We start from the raw sequence: 22,315 nt of genomic DNA, 5'->3' as shown, positions 1-22,315 counted from the left end.
TGGTAGGCCAGGCTGATTAGATGTCAATTTCTTCTTTTAAAAGTTACATTGTAGTACTGCTGAGAATATGAGTGGGAAAGAATGAATAAGAGGAACATGAAGATGAAGTCAGAGTCCCATTACACAATAGTGTGTCAAAAGAATTGTGTTCTTAAGGAGGAAAGACTGTTCCTCTGTATATACACAGAGTGCCTTTTCATGGGAGTCAGGCTGAGTGGAAGCCTGAGTACCCAAATGAAAGGTCTGTATGAAGCTGTTTCAAAACATATTCAAAACAAAAACAAAATTGCAAAAACAGATTTTTAAACAAAATTGTCTTATGAAAAGAGGGGAAAAAATGTTAACTGCCAATTAAAATTTGAAATAGGAAGTAAAAAAATGTCAGAGGGAAGGAAAAGCTATGGAGGGAATGCCTTTTCTCAAAGAGAAAATATTTCAAATACTAAAAGCAGCCAAAATTGTCTTAAAATAAAAACTAAAACAAAACCTATTTTAGAACAGAACTATTTTACTGTACTCTCCCCCCCTTAGATTGTCTCTGAGTTAGGGGTCAGTCTTTAAAGAAACAAAACTTCTTCCCTTCCTGATTTGAGAAGAAAGAATACTTTCTGTGCTGTTAAAGTTCCTTAGTTATGTAGATTATTTGCCTGGATAGGGGAGAGCAAGGCATGAGTCATGGGGCTGAGTGCCTAGGAAGGCAGTTAGACAAAGAGAGTCTGTTTTAAGATTGCAAAATAGTGCCTGTTTCAGTGTGACTGCAACTATAGCTGGAGGCTCTACTAATTGCAGCCAAATTTAGAATTTGGAGGTTTAAAAGTAAAAATGGAAGCACACATGTTGAACCATTATTGTGAACTTGGATTTTGGAACTCTGTACAGGTTCAGAGGCAAGATTTACTTCCTGACTCTGTGATGGGGGAATTGAGAATATTTCCTCTTCTTTAAAGACAAGAGGTGAAGCTGGGTTACTGGATCTGCTGTATTTTCTTTTCAATTTATTATCTGTGTGGCTTTGGAACATTTTGCAAATGGGTTTTTACATTTAAAAGTTCACCCTGGAATTCCTTGTTTTTCTCATTAAGATCCTTAATTTCCAAATCTTGTTTCTGGGTAAGAGTTTTAAATTTCTCTATTTCCTTCTGCCAATCCTTAGGGGATTCAGAAGAAATTTCTGTGGGCCTAGTTTTCTGTAGCTCACATGTGTCTCTGTTCCTTTTCTCTCTAATGGCCTTTACAAAACCACACATGAGTACAGATGTGGGTTGGTCATGATACTGGGACATGTCTGCTCTAGTATTTCTAAGTTCCCGCCATAGAAAAGTCCTGTTACTGATTCTTTTATTGCGCTGCTGATGGACAGAATTTCTATTCTGGAAGTATTTAGGTTTGAGAGTATTTGGGGGGAAATTATTTGAAGGGAAACTATTTTGTGGCTTACTCCTTTCTCCTGGCTTTTGTTTGCTCCAGCCATTAGGTGGCTGCAGGGAGCGATTGTCTCTATTCCTATTAGAATTGGGGTGATTCTTATTAAAGCGGTTCTCCCTCTTGATCCTGTACTGAGAGTGGAGACCACTGTTTGCCTGAATGTTTAAATTTTTGGAGTCCTGGTTAGTGGGAAATTCAAGAGAACCTGATTCTCTAAGCTGGCCTGCAATGGGGAGCTGTTTCTGGATTTCCTGCCTCTCAGTTCTATCTGCAGGGGTTGTAACTAGAACTGGGTGGAAGGGAGCTGAATTTTCCCCTCGGGATTCTATGAACATTTTGGGGGTTATTTCTTCTGGCAGAGGCTCAGAAGGTAGAAGGGGAAGAGTCTCTGTATGAATTGTGGCAACTAGAGCCCTTTGGAGCTCTAACTGCTTTTCAAGTTCCTGCATTTTTCTATGGCATGCCTCATGGCTTACTTGAGCATGCTTGGCCACACTGTTCTCCCCTAGGAACTGTGCAGCTCCCTTGATCTTAACTAGCTCTGCTTCTAGCTCGAGAATGCGAGCCTCTGCTACCTCAGCTCTCTGCCTTATGGCTTGGAGCTGACTTTCTAGTTCCTGGATGGTCTGAAGCTGATGAGCCTTCTCCACCCGTGCACTCAAGCGCTCAGTTCTCATGTCCTCCATCTCAGAGAGGTGGATGATATGAGCCTCACGCTGTTCCAGGAGATCAGCTAACTGGGCCTCCCGTTGTTCGAGATGGTCAGTCAGCTGAGCTACCTGCTCCTTCACTAGGGCATCCTTCTCCTCTAGGGCATGTTGCAGCTCAGCAATCTGGGCTACACTGTCCTGAAGGGCAACAAACATACCCCAAGTGGCATAAGAGTCCTTACTGCCACCCCCGAGCTTTCTGGTGTTACACCATTCTTGGAAAGCCTCGGTAAGGGTTTCCAGGGGGTTGGAGCTTTTGAAAGCTCCCGGGCGCCAGGGGTTCCGGCCGCCCTTCTTGGTCACCCAGAGTGTCAGTCTGTCTGCCGGTTCCTTACGGGCAATCAGGCCAGTCAGATTGAATCTGGATGCCATTTCTTCCTATTAATTTCCAAGATCTTAAAGGGGACGGGGCTTGGTTTTCTGGCTTCTTGTCGCTGGGCAAGCAAGCACAGAGGGGATGAGTTTAGGGGCAGCCGCTGCTCGTCTCTTAAACAGCAGGGGAGAGAAGGAAAAGGATCCCGTGGAGTTTAACCTCTTACGGGTGTGGCTAGTTTGTTTTTGGCTGAGAATGGCCGGGGCTCTTCTCAGTTCAGGGCAAAAACTACCAAAAACCAAGCAGATGGCTGATTTTTCCAATCAAGGTTGCCGGAGCGCACTTGATCCTCGGGAAAACCACCGAAAACCTGAAGGTATTTTTAGGGAAGAAATCACTGGGGGATTTTCTTGCGGCTTCTATATCCTTCAAAGCGGCAAGGGGAAAAGGGGGAAGGGCTCCCGTCAAGGCACGTCCTTACGGGGTTTGGCTAGTTTTCTTATTTTATACCGAGATGGCCGGGGCTCTCTCGATTCAGGGACAAAACTACCAAGAAAACCTGAGGGTACCGGCTAATTTATTCGGTTAGGATCGCCCTGGCTTTCCTGAACACGGGGAAAATTACCAAAACCTGGATCATCTGAGCTTCGCAAAGCCCGCTTGAGTTCTCGTGCCACTCCCGACACACAAAACTCCAACTCCTGCGGCCGCAGGGCAGTTTTGTGCTACAGAGAGCGACTCTGCTTGCACAGATTTTAGCAGTAGGGGGATTTTCCTGGTCCTTCCTACAGCTAAGAGGAATTTTGCCTAACGCCTTCCTACGCTTGGCTAATCCCTAGTTGTTGGGTGCGTGTCGTCCACCCGCCCGTCTAAGCCTAAGAAAACCTTGCCTCGGTGTTCCTAGCCTTAAAGGAAACTAATCTCCAGCAGGAGCAAAACAATAGCAAAAGGGTAGAAAAGAGAGAGAGAGGCCAACCCTTTTAGAAAGCACACTTCCAAGAGCACATTCACACACTAATGCCAAGAGTTCAAACGGGCTTTTCCCCTTACGTCCGGGTTACTGGAGAGTGCCGTGCGTCCACTTTACTCCCGAGTAAGCCTGGGGCAATTGCCCGCAAGATCCACCATAATCTGTTACCCAAATTGCTGGACACGTGTCCTAAAACACGTATCTTTGAGCTTGTGGGGAATATTAGCTCAAATGCTGCGAGAGGGGGGTAACTTAGCGTTATCGGATCGTTACCTTTGTATACGAGGGTTATTCCACCTGTAGGAACTCAAGGCAAACACAGATTTAAATGGTAAAATGTTAATATAAGCTTTTATTGAAAGGAAAATAACAAAAGTACACACAAATAGCTAACACACACATACAAGCAGTCATATAGAGAAGGGGGAGGAAGAGTGGAAGGCTTGATAGTTACCTGTCCGAGGAGTGGTGGGTCAGAGGAAGGAGCACGAACCAGCGTGGGAGGTCCCGGGTTGGAAGACACTCAGAGTGGCTGTGTGAAGCCACAGTTTTTATAGGATTTTTGGGAAGGGGGCTATGTGACAAGGCTCAGGTAAGCATGTGCTGGAAGTTTCCAGGGTCCCCAGAGATTAGGACAATACCTGGCCAAGTGGGGGGGGGGGTGATGGCCGTAAATGGATTTGGATAAAGGTATTAATGGCTCTGAGGAAGAGAGCCATCAGGTCTAGCTGGCAGGGTGTGGGGAGGAAATATCCCCTGGCAGAGGGGCCAAGTGTGAAAAATGTTGCAAGACAAAGGATTTTCCTAGGAGCCTTTAGGCAAACAGGAGGAAGCCAGTCCACTCACTTAGAAATACAATGGGGGGGGGGGTCGAGAGTAGGGCATGGAGGCACCTGGATTTCCAAACCAGTAGCTGAGAACAAGCCTGGGCTTGTCCTGTTTCCTAAGATGGAGTCTGCTCTGACATTGCCCTGCCAGAGTGACTTGGTCTGTCCTGTGTCTAGCTTGCTCCCAAGTCTAGACTGTCATGCTGCGCTATTGGTTAAGGAGTACAGTGTGCCAAGGCATAAGGCAGGGATCCTGCCATGCGTAACAACACTGCTGACTCATGTTCAATGTATGGTATTATTATTATCCCAATATTATTGGGAGGGAATGCATAAAAACAAATTCAGTAATATAGTGATGGCAAAAAAAGACCAATTGTTTCTCAAGTCTTTGTAATGGAAATAACAGTGCAAATATTCATTGGCCATGATTATACTTTTGTATCCAATCCAAAAGAAGGAGTACATATCTCTTCAGGGGTTTGTGCAATTTTAAAAATTGCTTTTGTTTACTCTATTAAATATATAATTGGTTGCATATAAATATTTCAAAAACATATCATTTACTTGATTGACACTAATGGCTTCTTCACACTGAATCAGTGTGCATGATGAATACATACATAATTTGGTACCCGTTGAAGGTACTGTAGGTGCAAATTCAGTTTCCATAATGCTTCCATAAAGGCACTGTTTTTTTCTCAAATAAGATGCTAGCAGGTTGATCCTATCCAAAAATGTTATTTTTAGCTTTTCTGATGTTTGTATGTGTGTGTGTGAGAGAGAGAGAGAATATAATATTCTAATAGTAAATTCAGAATACTTAAATATAGCAACTTACTAAAATCTACTTAAATAGACTTAAATCTCTCTCTCTCTCTCTCTCTCTCTCTCTCTCTCTCTCTCTCTCTCTCTGTGTGTGTGTGTGTATGTATGTATACTAGGCAGTTTTTAAAAAAAAATCCCAAAATGATAAAAGGAAATCCTGTAGCTTTAAGCAACTGTCTATCTCAGTGGGTGTTGCTAGGCAGCCATGGTATTCCATGCTACATTCTGTCATTAAAAGTTAGGGGCAGGTCACTTTTCGCTTATATGGAGAACTCATTGAGTCCAGGTCTGGCTAGGGTTGCCAGCTCCAGCTGTTAAATTCCTGGAGATTGATGGGGTAGAGTCTATAAAGGGCAGGATTTGGGATGGGGAACGGCCTCAACCAAATTTAATGCCATAGAATCTACCCTCCAAAGCAGTAATATTATTCATGGGGACAGATCCCTGTTGTCAGGAATTGTAGTTCTGAGAGATCTCCAGATCTTACATGGAGACTGGCAAAGTTAGGCCTAGCCCTAGCAGCAACTTCTGAGTGACTTAATACCACATGACTTGCATGATTCAAGTGCTTGTTACTTGGCTGCTTGTTACTGTTCAACAACAGCTACTCTAGTGTGGTATGGCAGTTAAGGTCTGTGAGACTCAAGTTCAGATCCTCAGTTCTGGAAGCTGACTGAGTGATTTTGGACCAGTTCCATATTTTCAGCCTCACCTTCTTCATGGGACAAAGAAGGGAATAATGAAAGCAGCTTTGGCCCCCACTGTGGAGAACCATGGGATATCATCCTCCATGACCATTTACGCACTGGGAACGTCACTGCTCCAGCTTCCATGCAGGAGCACAAATTGGGGGTGGATGAGGTTCACCGGGCCAAATGCTCCCCCATGTGGGTGCAGGAAGAGGTGGGGCAACCTGCCATGACTAAAACTCCAGCCTGCAGCCTGGCATGAAACCTCCAGTGCATAAATGGTCCAAGTGGATCACAAAGAAGACCAATCAGAATTATTATTTTTCTCTAGGGGACAGAGATCAGTTTCCCTGGAGAAAATGGCTGCTTTGGAGGTTGGGTTCTGTGGCATTATACCATGACTAGCAGTAAAGCCCACTGTACAAAAAAAAATAACAGGCTCTAGGTGGCCCCCCAGTCCCTTTCAATGCTCCCTCCCAGCCCGTGAAGGCAGGGAAGAAGCATTGAAAGGGAGTGGGCCCCCACATTACAGTAGATCATGACAACCCTGTAATGTGGTGGTGGGGGGCTCCCTTTATAACCTCCCCCCCCCCCAGCCTGCCAAGTCAGAAGGGAGCAATGAAAGGCTGGTGTTACAGCAGATCATGACAGCCCTGCAAGAATCAAATTGTCACTCTAGATTATGTGGAAACGGCTGTGTATGGTGTGCAGCAGATTTTGGGAACTTGGATCCTAATTACCATTGTCTAGCTCACAGGATCCAGCCTGCTCTTGGCTGTTGTCATTACCCAATCAGGAGGCTCTGTTTAAGGCCAATCACAGACTTTGGCAGGAACCTCTGAACTATATATAAGTTTGGGTGGCGGCCTGCAGTTTTAGTTCAGTTGTGTGTTATCAATAAAGAGTTGAGGTTTTGACATGTGTGACTCTGCACCTTATTGAACCCATTATGCAATAAAAACACCAAACATATTCAAAGCAGCCTGAAAAGGGTCTACTAGTCCTACTGGCTTACCTCTGTGCTGTGCTGGTGCAGCCTTGACATCAGAAATACTATGTAAAAAAATTGCCATGGGTTTGTAGGGCACTAAAGTTACATGTCAGCCTTCCTCTGTTCCATGTATTCTCCCTCAGAATCAAGGTGGCAGAGCAGGGGAGGAATTCTGACAAGCACCCCCCCCCTTCCCCAGAAGCAAAGGAAGAAAATAACCCTCAGGAAAGATGGGTTGGGGTAGAGAATGGGAAAACAGGGAGCAGCTGGCTGGGTTTAGGCTGCCCTTAAGGACCTGGCCCCTTTCCCCAGAACTTTAAGGGGGTTAAGGTGGGAGTCAATCCACCCAGCATTTTTCACCTCAAATGAACCCATGCTTTACATCACATCACCTGGCCAGCAGCTCCTGGATATTCAGCAAGTGGCGATTCCCACCAAATAGAGAGGCCAAACTGGGCAACAGCCAGAGGAGAAATGAAAAGTGGTGGCATGGAAGAAGCCACTCTGGCACGAGAAAGCCCCCCTCTCTCTCCCTCCCTTTCTCTCTCAGTTGGGCTAACACTGCCCTCCCATCCTCCCTCATAGTGCCGTGTCCAGGAACGCTGCTGGCGGTGTGCAAAGCTTATCTGCACGTCAAGTGGGCGAGTTCTCTCTCCTTATGAACCATAAAAAGTTAGCAAAGGACTATTCTTCAAGTACACCTTTCCCCCCAAATTAATTTAAAGAATGGGCCTCTTGACAAAATGTATGGAAAGTAGCCGTCTTTATTTCAGAGTGAGTCATAGGACTTTTCTGTGCTTTTGTCGCCTTGACATCATTGGCAATGTTCAATGTAATGTACCAGGAGATTTCAAAGAGAGGTAAACACTGTGCAGTGCTATACCTATGGTAAAAATGAAATGTCCTCATTCACATGATGGATTGCAGCCTTCCACAATGTATAAATGTGTCACTTGGAAGGTTATTTTGGAAACTGTGGCTACAATTTTAAGCTCAGTTACATGGAAGGAAAGCCTCAGTGAAATCCATGGGACTTCCTTCTGAGTAAGGATCCCCATGCTTTCTTGGTGTGCAGATTAAAATTAGGAAGTCTCCCCATAAATCACAGTCATGGAAGTCTTACCTGCATGTCAAAAGCTGTGCTTTCTATCTAAGTTTGATAGCATTGCTAGACACCTTTACTTGACAATGCCCTATGCCTAGCAGTTAACAACGTGAAGAAATTAAGTAGATGACCTAATAAAAAGATTTAAAAAAATAGAATAGGACTTTGTTTTGACAAGGAGTAATGATGATGTGCCAATGGTTCAATATTTTCAAATTAAGCTCAGTGGTATAGCATCTGCTTGGCATGCAGAATGTGCCAGGTTCAATCCCCAGCACCACCAGTTAAAACGAATCTGTGAGTAGGCAATGTGAAAGACCTCCACCCGAGACACTGGAAGGCCACTGCCGGTCTCAGTAGGAAATAATTTCCCAGATGGACCAGTGTATTGATTCAGCATAAGGCAGCTTCATGTGTTTGTGACTGGCTGCAAGACTTTATGAAGGAGAGCTTAAAAGGGAATTGGCTCCCTCTGACACTCTCATTTTTTCGGATGGCAAAAGCTCCTTGTCTGTTTTATATAACATGCTATATACCTGTGTTTGGAGATCCAGGCTGGAATATGTGAGCAAATAGCAAGGGGCACTTGAATATGAGATTGATAATAGAGTATGAAACCTGTGATGTTCATACAGCTATCTTTTCTTCCACGATCATAGTTGAAGGCAGAATGCTATTCAGATGTTGTACTATCAGCTCCTCTCTCCAATTAGATTATAAATGATATAAGATGGCATTAGCAATTCTTGTTAGTATATTGCAATGAACCCCATGGGGACTTTATTCGCTATCATTTTCGAACAGATGTCTCTGAGGAGCTTATCATTGAACTTTTGTCAAAGCCAATAATTTTGTTCAGAACCTTGCAACTCCAAGTTATTCACCTTTTGTAACAAGGACATTCTCCCAGGAACTCAACTTTGATCTATTGTAGTTTTCTTCAAAACCTTCTAGAAGTTCGCCTTGGATTTTCAAACTTACGTCCTGTGGTGGCCCTTCAGTGTCTAGTTACAAATTTTTCTTACTGGTTTTTCAGTGGGTCAACATAGTCTAGAATTAGTGTTATTTCAGTGAGAGTAAAAACCTGCAGCAGCAAAAAGTGTTGAAACCAAGATAAAGAATGGAAAGCTACGAAGAAGCCTATTTCCTTCCCTGGGGATATTTGGGTGTGGGTTTAGACTCCAAATGGAAATTTACACAAGTATGTCTCTCAGGTTCATGTGTCCCCTATGTGGCTGACTCCAGACTAAATTCTCTTTTCCTGATGCGGAGTCCCAGTTTACCACTCATGCTGTTCCTAAGGGTTCCCTGGCTCTAGAAGAAACATTTTTGTAGAGATCCACTGATAGCAACAGAAGGGGAGAGACAGAAATATTTTCTTCCATTGAGAGAATTTCCATTTGCAAGTGGAAAATTTATCCTGGATCTGACTCAAAGAAATAGTTTAGAATCACAATCATGCTCTCTCACACATGGAAAGTCTAATACTGCATCCTCATTACTTTGGAGGAAACCTTACATTCCACAAAGAATTTTTAAGCTGAAGGACTTCGAAAGGGAGGCTTTCAAGTTTCTTATCAATTTGACCACCTAATGTAATTGAGAGAATTTTCTCATTGTCACATTCTAATTCCATTTCCAGTTCTGGCAGGGCTAAATAAAACGTGAAACAGTCACTGTTCCACTCCCTTAAACCAAGAGAATGTTGGGTTCTCTGATGAAAAGATGGTGCTGGAGGCAGTATATCAGAGATCCTCAAAATCGAGTCTATGTGTTCTGTGGTACCTGCCTATGTGTTTTCAGGTACATGCTTGCTTCTTCCCAAAATATCTTTTCCCTAAAGTAAAGGGCAAATCTTTGTTTTCCTCTACCCTGTGGCAGTGTGAGATGATTCAGAAGACCCCATAAGGCACAAGCTTTACATCTGTGAGGGGCACTGCTTCAGAAACTGTTGTCTCCATGATAGGACACCTGGCTTAGAGCCACTCAACATTCCATGACTGTGGTAACCATTTTGTGATTGGTCTCACAGTCATTTAGCAGTAGTGTCTGCTCTCCAGCCTCAGAATTCCAAACATATCCACAGGCTTCACACATTTGGGGACCTCTGCAAGACTTTCATTCAGTTTATAGAATCATAGAATCATGAAGTTGGAAGGGGCCATTCAGGCCATCTAGTCCAATCCCCTGCTCAACACAGGATCAGCCCTAAGCATCCTAAAACATCCAAGAAAAGTGTGTATCCAACCTTTGCTTGAAAAGCAAACCACACTGGTGCTGCTAAATGGGTGGTCATATTATGTCTAATTGCAACTTAAAGATGATTTTTCCCCAGGATATCGATTTTTGAAAGTCAAAGTTCCCTTTGTCAGATTTGCTGAGAGGTATACTCCTTTTGGGCATAGTCTCCAGGTAATCCCCCCCCTGGGGATTACAGCTCTTCTCCAGGCAACAGGGGTCAGTTTCCCAGGAGAAAATGGCTGTTTTGGAAGGCAAACTTCATAGCATTATACTCCATTGAGGTCAGGGCTGGTTTGTCCATGTAGCACATGTTGCATATGCCAAGGGCCCCATGTTTCCAGAGGCCATGCATGGTGCCTTCCCATCCCATGGTCCAAGGCTGAAGCCTCTCTCTTCTCTTCTTTCCCCTCCTTAAGGGCACTTGGAGTGGCACCCATTTCCACTGTGGACACCCATTTCCACACGTAGTCTGGCTGCTGTCACCTCAATTGTATTCTGTTAGGGCCTCAAGAATCCTTAAATTCCGCTGGTGCTAAGGGCCCCATGAACCCTTAAAACAGTCCTGACCAAGGTCCCTCCCTGCTCCAAATCCTGCCCACTCCCAGCTCCATCTCCGAAGTCTTCAGGTATTTCCAACCCAGGGCTGGCAACCCTATTTGGTGATGTCAAGAGGGTACAGGAAGCTGCACAGTATGTTTGTGAAATAAACACAGAGAAAGAGAGAGATATAAAGGAAGTCAGGAAGGGCCCATAAACACCCACAGCCATTCCTGCTTACCTATCTATAATATTACAGATTGTTAGGTCCCCTCTACACCCACTTTATGATAAATTGCATACAAGTATTAATTGTAGTATAAGACAGAAGCAATATTAAAGTATGTGCCATCAGTCAATTCAAAGTACTTTACATAATGAGTACATCTACGTTATCTCTAGCATGAATCACAATATGACTTTTGCCTTTCAGGTAGTGCCATAACACATCTCTAAAACATTTGTGCTTGTTGCTGAAAAGAAGAAGCACTTTGATAACCATTGCATTCTTGGGAAACATTGCTGTCACAGAGTTGGATCCCAACAACAATTTCAACTAATTAGGGTCACTTTTTCAGAGGGATGAAACTGTCCTGTCTCCCTCCTCCTACTTCAACCCACCAGCATCCTTGAAACATTCCTGCTAGAAGAAGAAGAAGAAGAAGAAGAAGAAGAAGAAGAAGAAGAAGAAGAAGAGTTGGTTCTTATATGCTGCTTCTCTCTACCTGAAGGAGGCTCAACGCGGCTTACAGTTGCCTTCCCTTTCCTCTCTCCACAACAGACACTCTGTGAGGTGGGTGAGGCTGAAAGAGCCCTGATATCACTGCTCGGTCAGAACAGCTTTATCAGCATTGTGGGGAGCCCAGGGTCACCCAGCTGGCTGCATGTGGGAGAGTGCAGAATCAAATCCGGCATGCCAGATTAGAAGTCTGCACTCCTAACCACTACACCAAACACTACACCAAAAAAGGAGGCCATGACAAACAGTAACAGGCGGGGTCTGCTCTGGGACTGAAAGAGGCAAGAAAAAATGTCTCCACCTGCCTGTGGAAATTGTCATCAGAGTCCAGTCCACAATTTGCCATTTGGTGCATTTGGTGTTCATGTGCCATGGGATGCTGGATGGACACTTCATCTCCACCAAATATAATTGTCACCCATCTGTAATACTTTGCAATGTACAAATGGTTTTACTTTATCAGAGCATATGCAAAATTTTAGTTGTGGCTGGCTTTGATATGCTGACTGTAACCAAGAACATGGCAAGTTCCTTTGTATAACTAGAAGATACATTGAGAGTCATGGTGGCACCCACATTTTGGCCAAGAGGGGACTTTCTCAAAGGCCCTTCAAAATGATCAAATAATGATGGAGGTGATGTGTATGACTGAAGTTCTTGTGCTATTTTGGTAAAGACCTGCTTAATGAGCACTTACTTGGTCATAAGAAGTCTATCCCTGTGATGGGCTCCATCATTGTTAATAATGCCCTTCTCCAACACCGTAATCATTAGCTTGTGTTCTGATTCCACTATAATGACATTTCTGAATTATTTACCTGTTAGGCTGACCAGTATTCTCCAGCCAATCTCCTTCAGTTTATCAGCATTCACTCTGTGCTGGTTATCTGTTATCCCATTGAATACGTAATTGAGAAGAAACATGGCTGGAATGGCTTATGAGATGTTTCCATGTATGTTTGAAATCTCTTGGCATTCTAGTGTCATAAATATTAATGTGGTTCTAGATAATGTTTGCATAAATAACAAACATGGTTTCAATATACACCTGACTTCTGAAAACATATTAATCAATTAACTTCCATGTCATATCATTCCCATGTGTGATTCCTGCTCAATTCCTAGCTGAATTTGTTTGCTTTAAGAATTTATCTTTTTCAACAGGGGCCCAAACCTGGTCACAGCTTCTTATAATTAAAAAAAAGGTACCATTCAGCCTAGGCAACTGGATACTGTCATTCTGGTGACTTCTTTCCTGAAGGTACAGGTTTACTCCAGCTACAAACTAAGGTTAGGAAGAGAGAGAGAGAAACTGATGTGGGGGCTGTGATTTCAACCTTTGTATTATAACCTGAAGCTTTTGAATGTACTTCAACCTGATGAATGCTTTGTGTGGAAAAGATCTGACTCTCAATGCCTGCTCTCTGTGGCTCCATCTTCAGAGATGAATTGGGTGGCAACTAAAGAGTGATTGTTTTATGTGGTGGCATCTTGTCTTTGGCATTGGAATACACAAGACTGGTAGTGTGCCTGATTCAACAACATATAAAGAATATCCTACAGAGGGCATGGGGGAGATGTTTATTTAGTATGTTTAAATAGGAACTTCCTAGTATTTTCAAATAAACTCCTCTTGAATCTTCATGGACTCAATTGGAAACTCTTTGGAGCACACTTCCTGCCTGATTCCCTTCACAACATTTATTTAATTAGACAGGACTATCTCTCCCCTCTTTTATTTACAAAGCTGTTGCTCTTCTCAATAAAACTAGTTATTCATTAAGCAGACAGTGCTTTAAACCTTCTTTGCATATTCAACTTCTGTCAACATTTGGAATACCCTATGCTTTGAAGAAGAGAAGAAGAGTTGTTCTTTATACCCAGTTTTGGTGTACTGGTTAAGAGTGGCCGCTTCTAATCTGGCAAGTCGGATTTGAATCCCTATTCCTCCACATGCAGTCAGCTGAATGGCCTTGGGCTCATCACATCGCTGATAGTGCTGCTCTCACAGAGCAGTAACATCAGGGCTCTCTCAGCCCCACCTACCTCACAGGGTGCCTGTTGTGAAGAGATTAAAGGAAGGTGATTGTAAGCCACTTTGAGACTTCTTCTGGTAGAAAAAGGAGGGTATAAAATCCAGCTGTTCTTCTTCTACCATGCTTTCATTACCTGAATAATTCTTGGAAGGGATAATTGAGAGACTGCTTGACTGACTATTCCCCCAAAGGACATTGACATCATCCAGATGGAATAAATTAGTGATCCCTGGTCCAAAGGAAGTATGTCTGGCCTCAACCAGGGCCAGAGTATTTTCAGCCCTGCCCCTGACCTTGTGGAATGAGCTCCCTGAGGAGCCAAGGGCCCTCATGAAACTGAATCAGTTGCACAGGAATTGTAAAATGGAGCTCTTTTGACAGGCTTTTGGTTAGGGCCAATGAACACCTGGATGGCTTGGTTAACATTACCTGCCAAGGCCCTCCACATGTGAAGTGGTGGAGGGCCTTGGCATGAGTCAGGGCACAAACTCTGACTGGTTGATGGGGTGGGGAATGAGGGAGCGACTATACATATGATCTGCAGGCTTCAGGGAAGTGAGGCTGAAAGTGTAGCTTGCTCTTTCCCTCTGCACAAGTAAGTCTTTATCTGGGTAGCTTCAGGGATCCCTGTAGGTTTAGCATCCCTGATGCCGCTGATGTAGTGTCATGGCAGAGATGGGAGGGTCTGTACCAAACAAGGAGTGCTTTGAGCTCCCATTGGTGGACAAGAGACTAGGGGCTGTCTCTTCACCCATTGGTTAATAGTGGCATAGCTGCAGTAACCAAAAACATGAAAAAAACATGAAAAAGGGGTGTTCTCATTACTACTCTGGAGAACCAGGTTTTATTGTGCACAGCAGGAAACCTTACAAAAGGTCTGCCCAACAAGATGTTTGGCTTTAATTTCTGCATGTGGCATTATGCAGACTTTTTGGGCAGACTTTTTGTGAAGTTTCCTGCTGTGCATAATATACCCTGGTTTTCCAGAGTAGAGTCCACTAGTCATAACCACTACACCATGTTCACTCTCATACTTACTTTAGGTTTCGTTATGACTCAGGCTAAAACACATCTTTTTTATGCAGGCTTTTAAATTGAAAGTTTTATCTTGTAAGCCTTTGAACAGTCTGGGGTTTTTTGTTTGTTTGTTTTATGGACAAAGTTTGTGCAGCATATGTCCAATGATTTGTACTTTAAAATTGTGTTTTTAACCAGAACTCCAAACAGGCACCTCTGAAATATTTTACATAAATAAGTAAGAATCATGACTAAATGGTAAAGAATTTGTTTTGCATGCTGAAGATAAGGTTCAGTCCCAGATATCTTTAGTTAAGGATGAGGTAGTACATGACATGAAAGACCAGTACTTGGGGTCATGGAGAACCGCTGCCACTCAGAATGGACAATAATGACCTTTATAGACCAAAAAGTCTGGCACAGGATAAATCAGTTTTATGAACTCATAATCCAAAGTTTATCTGTTCTCCTGGCTCTTCTCAAAAGGTTATCCCTCTCCTTCTATTAATGATGAAATTTTGATAAGAACTTGGGATACAACTACATATTGTCGAGGATTCCTTCAAAAATATGGTGTCATACTGTTTGACAGGTTGTTGAAATTTATGTTCAATTGTCAGCTTTCATAGGTTTACATGTATCATTCATGATTTCAGTCTCATTTCTCACAGCAGGCTCCACACCTCCCCCTCAAAACTGCAATTCCAAATCATAATTGTTGTCAGAACTGATGTAGCGAAGAGCTAACCTTCGCGACTTTATGAACAGGGTTTAGCCACTAGCATATAGTACATAATATCCACAAAGCTTCTTTGGTGCTGGATTTGCTCACCAAAATATCAAGAGTTCTAAAATCAATATGCTTATCTTATTCTCAACATGGCAAAATCTGTGGATACATAAATTCAGAGGCTGGAGCCATAACCAGATATTTTGACAAACCTGAAAAAAACAAAACAAAACAGGTTTCCAGAAATATCTGAAATCTAAAAAACAACAACAACAATTAATAGAGAACCCTGCAGTTTCACAGAATTAATTACTTTAGTGGTTGTTTCTTGGTAATCACAACAACATTGCGAGCATTGTTTTCCATCAGTAAAAAAGCAGAGAGAAGGGCAAGGTCTTTGAGACCTTTCAGCAGGGTCCACCAGTAATTACCAAGTGACTTGATACCACTTACCTTTCATAACTCATCCTGTCCAGTTTCTGTTCAATCGAAATCACCCCATGAAAGCCACTATGGTATAGTTGTTAGAGTTTCAGACTGTGATCTCAGATATCCAGGTTTCAATTCTCACTCTGCCATGGAAGCTCATTGGGTGACTTTGGGCCAGTTACATATTCTCAGCTACACAGAATTGTTGTATGCTCATGGTAATTGTAGTCCATGGACATCCGGAGAGCTACAATTTGCCTAACCTTTACTAGATAGATAAATGTGATAGCTACTGAAGTCCAAATGAACAAATGGACTGTCTCTTTAAAGCTTTTGTTTCCTTCTAATTCGTCCCTATTTTAATTAGGACATTTATCCTGTTCCTTCAAAGCTAGAAAAAGACAGTGATTCTCTGTTACTGCCCTGACCTGGATAGCACATGCTAACCCAGCTTCATCATATCATAGAAGTGACACTGGGTTGGCCCTGGATAGTATTTGGAAGGAAGACCACTAAGGAAGTCCAGGGTTACAACACAGAGGAACACAATGGAAAGCTACCTCTGAATATCTCTTGCCTTGAAAATCCTAAGGCAGGGGTAGTCAAACTGTGGCCCTCCAGATGTCCATGGACTACAATTCCCAGAAGCCCCTGCCAGCATTTGCTGGCAGGGTCTTCTGGGAATTGTGGTCCATGGACATCTGGAGGGCTGCAGTTTGACTACCCCTGTCCTAAGGGATTGCTATATGTCAGCAGATGGAACGCAGCACGTTCTGCCACACCCATTTTCTGTTTCTTTTCTTTTTTGCACCAAGGAGGAAAATGTTGTCCTCAGCTTCTCCCACCCCCCACCCCACACACACATACTTTCTGGCTTGGAGAACTTATAAAAGGGTGATGGAACATAGCTCCTTCTAAAGCTCAGGTGCTGAGCAGAATATCTACCAAGGAAAAAGGCTGGAGATTTCCCCTGCCTTCCACAGCTTTGTTCTGAGGAGAACAACCTTCCAGTTCTGCATGTGCTTGCCTGACAGTGACGTCCATAGAATATAGAATGGTGAACTTCCGATTAGACAGGAATAGGTTGGGAATGTTAGCGGTACAACAAAAAATATAGAGTATGAAATCGCAATTGTTTTGTCGCCAGAACTTCTGAAGAAAGAATTAAAAGGATACCTCCAGGTAAGCTTGAGTACTAGGGCTTCCGTGATTACTTTGCAATCAGAAATAACATCCCCTGTTCGGAAGAGAATAATTCCTGGGGAAATTCTATCTCAGAAGATGAGCTCAATTCATTAGCAGTGCTGTTCATGGAACAATGGCTGATGAAAGAAATGTCTAAGTTTAATCACAGAACAATAGAACCGTTTGTGAGCCAGAAAGGAAACTTGGTTAACGCTAACTGTAGCATGTAAGAAGCATACACGCCGAATACTTCTAGGGTTGCCAGTGAGGGATGAGGATGCACATTGTAGGTGGGGGGAGGGGGAAGAGTGTAAATGAACGCAAAGTGCTGATTTCACCCAGAAGTGACACCAGCACATCAGTGATGTGTGTGAGAGTGTGTATGGCGGGCAACATTTTCTTGAGGCCAGCTGACCCAAAAACACCCTCTGCCCTCCCAGACATGCCCCTTCCATGACCGAAGAATCCAACATACCCAAGGTTGTGTCAATTTCCTGTTAAAATATCATTCCAGTTGACATGTTATGATTGCTACACTTGTTAGATTTGTTACAATGTTCTGTGTAGTTACCCTGTGATGTTCTATGTAAACTGCCCAGAACCGTATGGAAGGGCACTATAAAAATCTAAATACATACACACGTACGTACGTATGTACGTACATACATACATACATACATACATACATACATGTTGTTGTTGTTAGGTGTGAAGTCGTGTCTGACCCATTGCAACCCTGGACAATGATCCTCCAGGCCTTCCTGTCCTCTACCATTCCCCGGAGTCCATTTAAGTTTACCCTGACTGCTTCAGTGACTCCATCCAGACACCTCATTCTCTGTCGTCCCCTTCTTCTTTTGCCCTCGATCACTCCCAGCATTAGGCTCTTCTCCAGGGAGTCCTTCCTTCTCATGAGGTAGCCACATACATACATACATACATACATACATACATACATACATACATACATACATACATACATACATACATACATACATACATACATACATACATACTCTGGCTTTCAGGCAAAAACTCTATGGCAGAATTAACTTTTAACCGTGTTTTGCCCCCAAACCAGAGTGGCACCTGCAGCTGTCTCAATGCATGGGCATGCTGGGCAGTTGCTCAAGGGCTCCACAAGCATAGGAGGTCCCTAGCTAGTCTAGGTATATATTAATAGTTTGCAATTGCAATGTGTTGGTGTGGAACACTTCATTAATGATAAATAATTGATAGTGATTTCATTCCGTGCCAGCTCCACGTGTATGATTTATCAACCGAGTATCATTCAAATGGTGACATTTTTTCCCCTTCACATTCAAGGCTCTTGTCATTTTGTCCAAAGGATTGCGTTGATTAATCTTTGCTGTCCAGCATGTTTTTAAATGTTTAAACACTGATTTCGTAGGAGGGACTGATAAGTATGTTTGAATTTACTGATAATGTACATTCTTATTTCTCTGGGACCACAGGGCCCTGCTTTGCTCGGGGGGGGGGGGGGGGGGCTATAACGCTATTAAGATGGACCTGTTCAGCCCTGATATCGCCAATGTGCCGAGTGACATCAGCACAATGCTTTAATTTGAAGCATTCTTCCAATTTGCAAGGGGTTGTGGGGGAAGAAGAGGTGCATCCTAAAATTGGTGGACCGCCCACCGGAACCAGTGAAGCTGGCAATTGTACTTCAGTTGAATGTTAAGAGCTGCAGTACAGTTCTTTAGTGCATTAGTATTTAATAGTATCATTGCAAGAGAGGAGGACAAGGACAACCAGAAGGCATGAGTTCTACTGTTTGCTCAGGCTCCTCCTGCCAGTAATTTTGATGCCACATGAAGTTGGCCACCCAGTCCCACAAGCCACCATAGGTACCAGCTGCTGCAGACAATTGGTTTATCTTCATTCAGCTTTTTTTCTTTTCCATGTACACCGACTTCACTGTGACAAAGGCATAACTATAAGATATGAAGATTAGGTTTTCACTTGCAGGAAGGAATCAGAGGCTACCCCAGGATGCTGACTCACTATGGCATTCTATACATGCCCTGATCATCGAATATGAGTTGCCTTATGAATTTACCTGTGGTCCATAAGAGATCAAATAGATTGTCTTTGGCTCATCAAACAATCCGTTGAATGTGATTTTGTTCCAGGTGGAAGCACTTGGGAACTGAAAGAGGTATTTGTATTGCAGACATGTCAAATAATGTGACATCTTTAAATGCATACTTATGTGTTAAAAAATCACTTGATGCCTCTAATGTGTGCATTATAATGCCATCTGTGATGTGGCTTTTATCACGATTATGTCACAGACTACTTTATGAATTATCCCATAGGGGAAAATGACCTCAGGGTAGCATAAAAGCTTTAATCTAATTTATTGATGCAGGTTGCACATGCTTCTGCATTACATCATAAAAGAGAGTGAAGGCCCATCTTCAGGACCAAAAATCCCAGCGGACTCATACAACAAAATTCAAAGGAAATGGGCCTCTGAAAGGACTTTTTGAAGTTTAAGATGCAACCAAGTTGTATTGAAATTAACTTCACATCATTGGTAGTAATGTGGGTTATGTCATCCAAGAACTTAAGCAAAAGTTCTAGAAAATTTTTCCTTCCTATAAGATTTCCATTTCTGAAGCAGGTGAACAGAACTTCATAGGTCGGGGATGGGAAAACCACTAAATATATATTATCAAGTAATTTTGTAGATTCCTCAGTTACAGGATTTCCACCAGCACCTCGCAGTAGAATATATATATACTAGTAAATAAGCCCATTTATAAAAATGGGCGTAAAAAGGGGCATAGGGCGAGTGCGTCCTACCTGAGATGTTGGGAGGAAGCTCCTGGAGGCAGGCAGTGAAGACGCGCGGCTTGGAGGGGGGGCGTTGGGTAAGGGAAGGGAAGGACGCATGCTGGGGAGTCCGGGCATGCGTGGTGGAGCAGGGGGGCGTCAGCATGAGTAACCAGGCATGCGCGTGAGTCCGCGCATGCCTGGTTCATTTGGCTGGCATACCGGGCTGCGCGCAGGGTGCGCAGGTCGGCAGCGTGTATGCAAGGGCCCAGGGAAGAGAGGGACAGGGAGCAGGAGGACCAGCGGAAGGTGAGTGTTTTGTGGGTGTTGCTATTGCGCGCCCCTCTCGGCGCGCCATGGGTGGAGGAGGAGGAGCGAGTTGGGCGGGCAGCAGAGACGAGACGCGGCCCCGTAGAGGTGGCTGCTGGCCAGGCCGTTCCCCGAGGCTTTTTGTGGCTTTTGTTGCTCTGTTAGCTGGCTTGGGGGACGGCGCTGCCGCCGCTGCTGCTGCCGCTGCTGCTTGGGCTCGGGGGTCCGGCTGCGGGAAGGCAGCACGGACTTCATCGCGGGCGGGCTCTCTGCGCCTCTCTGCGCGCTGCGGGTGAAGGTGGAAGTCCGTGGCCGAGGACGCCGGCCAGGCCCTTCCCCAGACGCTGCCCAGCCCCTTCCCCAAGGCTTTTCCGTTGAGATGTTTGGCCGTAGGCTGCCTTGTGGGACGCGGCGGTGTGTCCTTCGGCGGCGGGGACTCCCTGGCCGGCGGCTTGATGCGGCAAGAGGCACTTCGCGCCTCTCGGCGCGTCAAGCCGCCGGCCAGGGAGTCCCCGGCAGCCGCGCTTCGCGCGACTGCCAGGGGCTCCCTTGAGCGAAGGCAGGCGGCTCCAGAGCGGCGTCTTCTCGGCGGCGGCCATCTTCTTGTTGTGGTGGGGGCTACCTCAGGCGGCGGCTTGACGCGGTGAGAGGCACTTCGCGCCTCTCGCCGCGTCAGGCCGGGAGCAACAGCGAGCCGCGCTGCGCGCGGCTCGCAGTTGCTGGGAATCAGAGAGACCATTTGGCAGGCGCTTCGCGCCTGCAGATTGGTCCCTCCAATTGTCTGTCATGAGGAAGGGTCCAATCCGGACCCTTCCTCATCCCGGACACATCCCGCCTCAGAACTCCTTACTGTTTTATTTAGTCCGTGGCGCCCGCGGCGCCACAGACGGTGTACAGATTTTTAGAAAAATACATAGAGAAAAAAATACATAGTTATACTAGCAAGAAAGCCCATTACAAGCAGGAATAAATGGGTGCTAGGACTCAGGGGACACTGGCAGATGCAGATCTCTCTCTCTCTCTCTCTCTCTCTCTCTCTCTCTCTTTCTCTCTCTCTCTCTCTCTCTCTCTCTCTCTCTCTTGCAGCAGGAGCCATAGGTGGTAATGAGGGCTCCTTCATAGCAGAGAAGCAAGTCTGGCTTGCAGTTTGGGGATCTTTTGCAGTTTGAAGCTCATTTGCAGTTTGTCTCTGTCTCTCTCTCTCTCCCACTCGAAGCAGGAGCAATGGCAGGTAATCAGGGGTCGTTTGCAGTTTGGCAGGGCTCTCTGTGTCTCTGTATGTCTCTCTCGGGCATCTGAGAGCAACGTGGCTAGCATTAAGGGAAGGAGGGCAGGAGTTGTAGGGGCAGGGCCAATCAGGGTGCAGGCAGCTTTGCTGGATGCACCCTGATTGGCCCTATTCCAACTCAGACACCCTGGACCGTTCCACCCCCCAGGCTGTTTCACAATATTAAAAGGAACAACAATGGATAAGGATATTACAGTCAATATTTAAAAGAAAAACAAAAAAATCATGGAGCATAGATTTAGCAATACATCTCCCTGCATTAGGATGTCCTCTACCTTCAATTTTTTTTTTTTTTTCATTCTGAGCCTTGTCCCCAGTCTGGTGGAATATTCTGCAAGCAGAGATCCAGGCCCTGACAGAATTATTGCAGTTCCGTAGGGCCTGCAAAATTGCACTATTCTACTAGGTTGAGGTCAGAGCAAATAATAAAACAATTGGGTCTCCTCCACTTCTCAGAACATAAGCCCCCAAGAAAGAAAGAAAGAAAGAAAGAAAGAAAGAAAGAAAGAAAGGAAGGAAGGAAGGAAGGAAGGAAGGAAGGAAGGAAGGAAGGAAGGAAGGAAGGAAGGAAGGAAGGAAGGAAGGAAGGAAGGAAGGAAGGAAGGAAGAAAGGAAGAAAGAAAGAAAGAAAGAAAGAAAGAAAGAAAGAAAGAAAGAAAGAAAGAAAGAAAGAAAGAAAGAAAGAAAGAAAGAACATCCCAGTAAAATATGTCAATGACTTAGGTTGGGAATTAGGTTGATCAGGAAAACTGGCGAGTAATAGAATAATGGCTTTAAAAGTTTTATCCTTTATGTATTTTATTGAATCTGATATGTCAATCTTAATATACCTCCCGAAGACTTATATGAAGGGGTAGTTTATATATCCCATTGAAAAAAAATATTGTATATAAAGGTTGTCTCCCCCTCTCCCCCTGCTCAGAGTTTTCATAGTGGGCCTTTTCTCCTTTGTGATTACCTTGTTTCCAGAAAACACCATTTCATTTTCTGTTGCAGGTGATGAGCGCTATCAGGCCCTATCTCCACTGATGAGAAATAAAGCATTTCTATTCTGCCAGTTCTTTGATGGATATTGGCCATGCTGTTGTTTTCTTGAAGCCATTCTCAACCCTGGATGATGACAAGGTTATCTGTAACAGAGGGACAG

At 44.2% G+C, this 22,315-nt stretch overlaps 1 long non-coding RNA gene across 1 annotated transcript in view; it reads left to right on the top strand.

Moving 5' to 3' along the window:
* The first annotated feature begins 200 nt into the window (after window positions 1-200).
* Window positions 201-22,315, top strand: part of LOC143840399 (uncharacterized) — a 63,283-nt gene continuing 41,168 nt past the window's right edge. The window contains exon 1 of the long non-coding RNA XR_013232176.1: window positions 201-255. This is a non-coding gene — a long non-coding RNA (uncharacterized LOC143840399). The remainder of the gene's footprint in view (window positions 256-22,315) is intronic.

The sequence above is a fragment of the Paroedura picta genome, chromosome 6, assembly GCF_049243985.1.
Source record: "Paroedura picta isolate Pp20150507F chromosome 6, Ppicta_v3.0, whole genome shotgun sequence".
Classification (NCBI taxonomy): Eukaryota; Metazoa; Chordata; class Lepidosauria; order Squamata; family Gekkonidae; genus Paroedura; species Paroedura picta.
The sequence above is the reverse complement of the archived record's forward strand: the minus strand, read 5'-3'. Positions and strand labels throughout refer to the sequence as shown.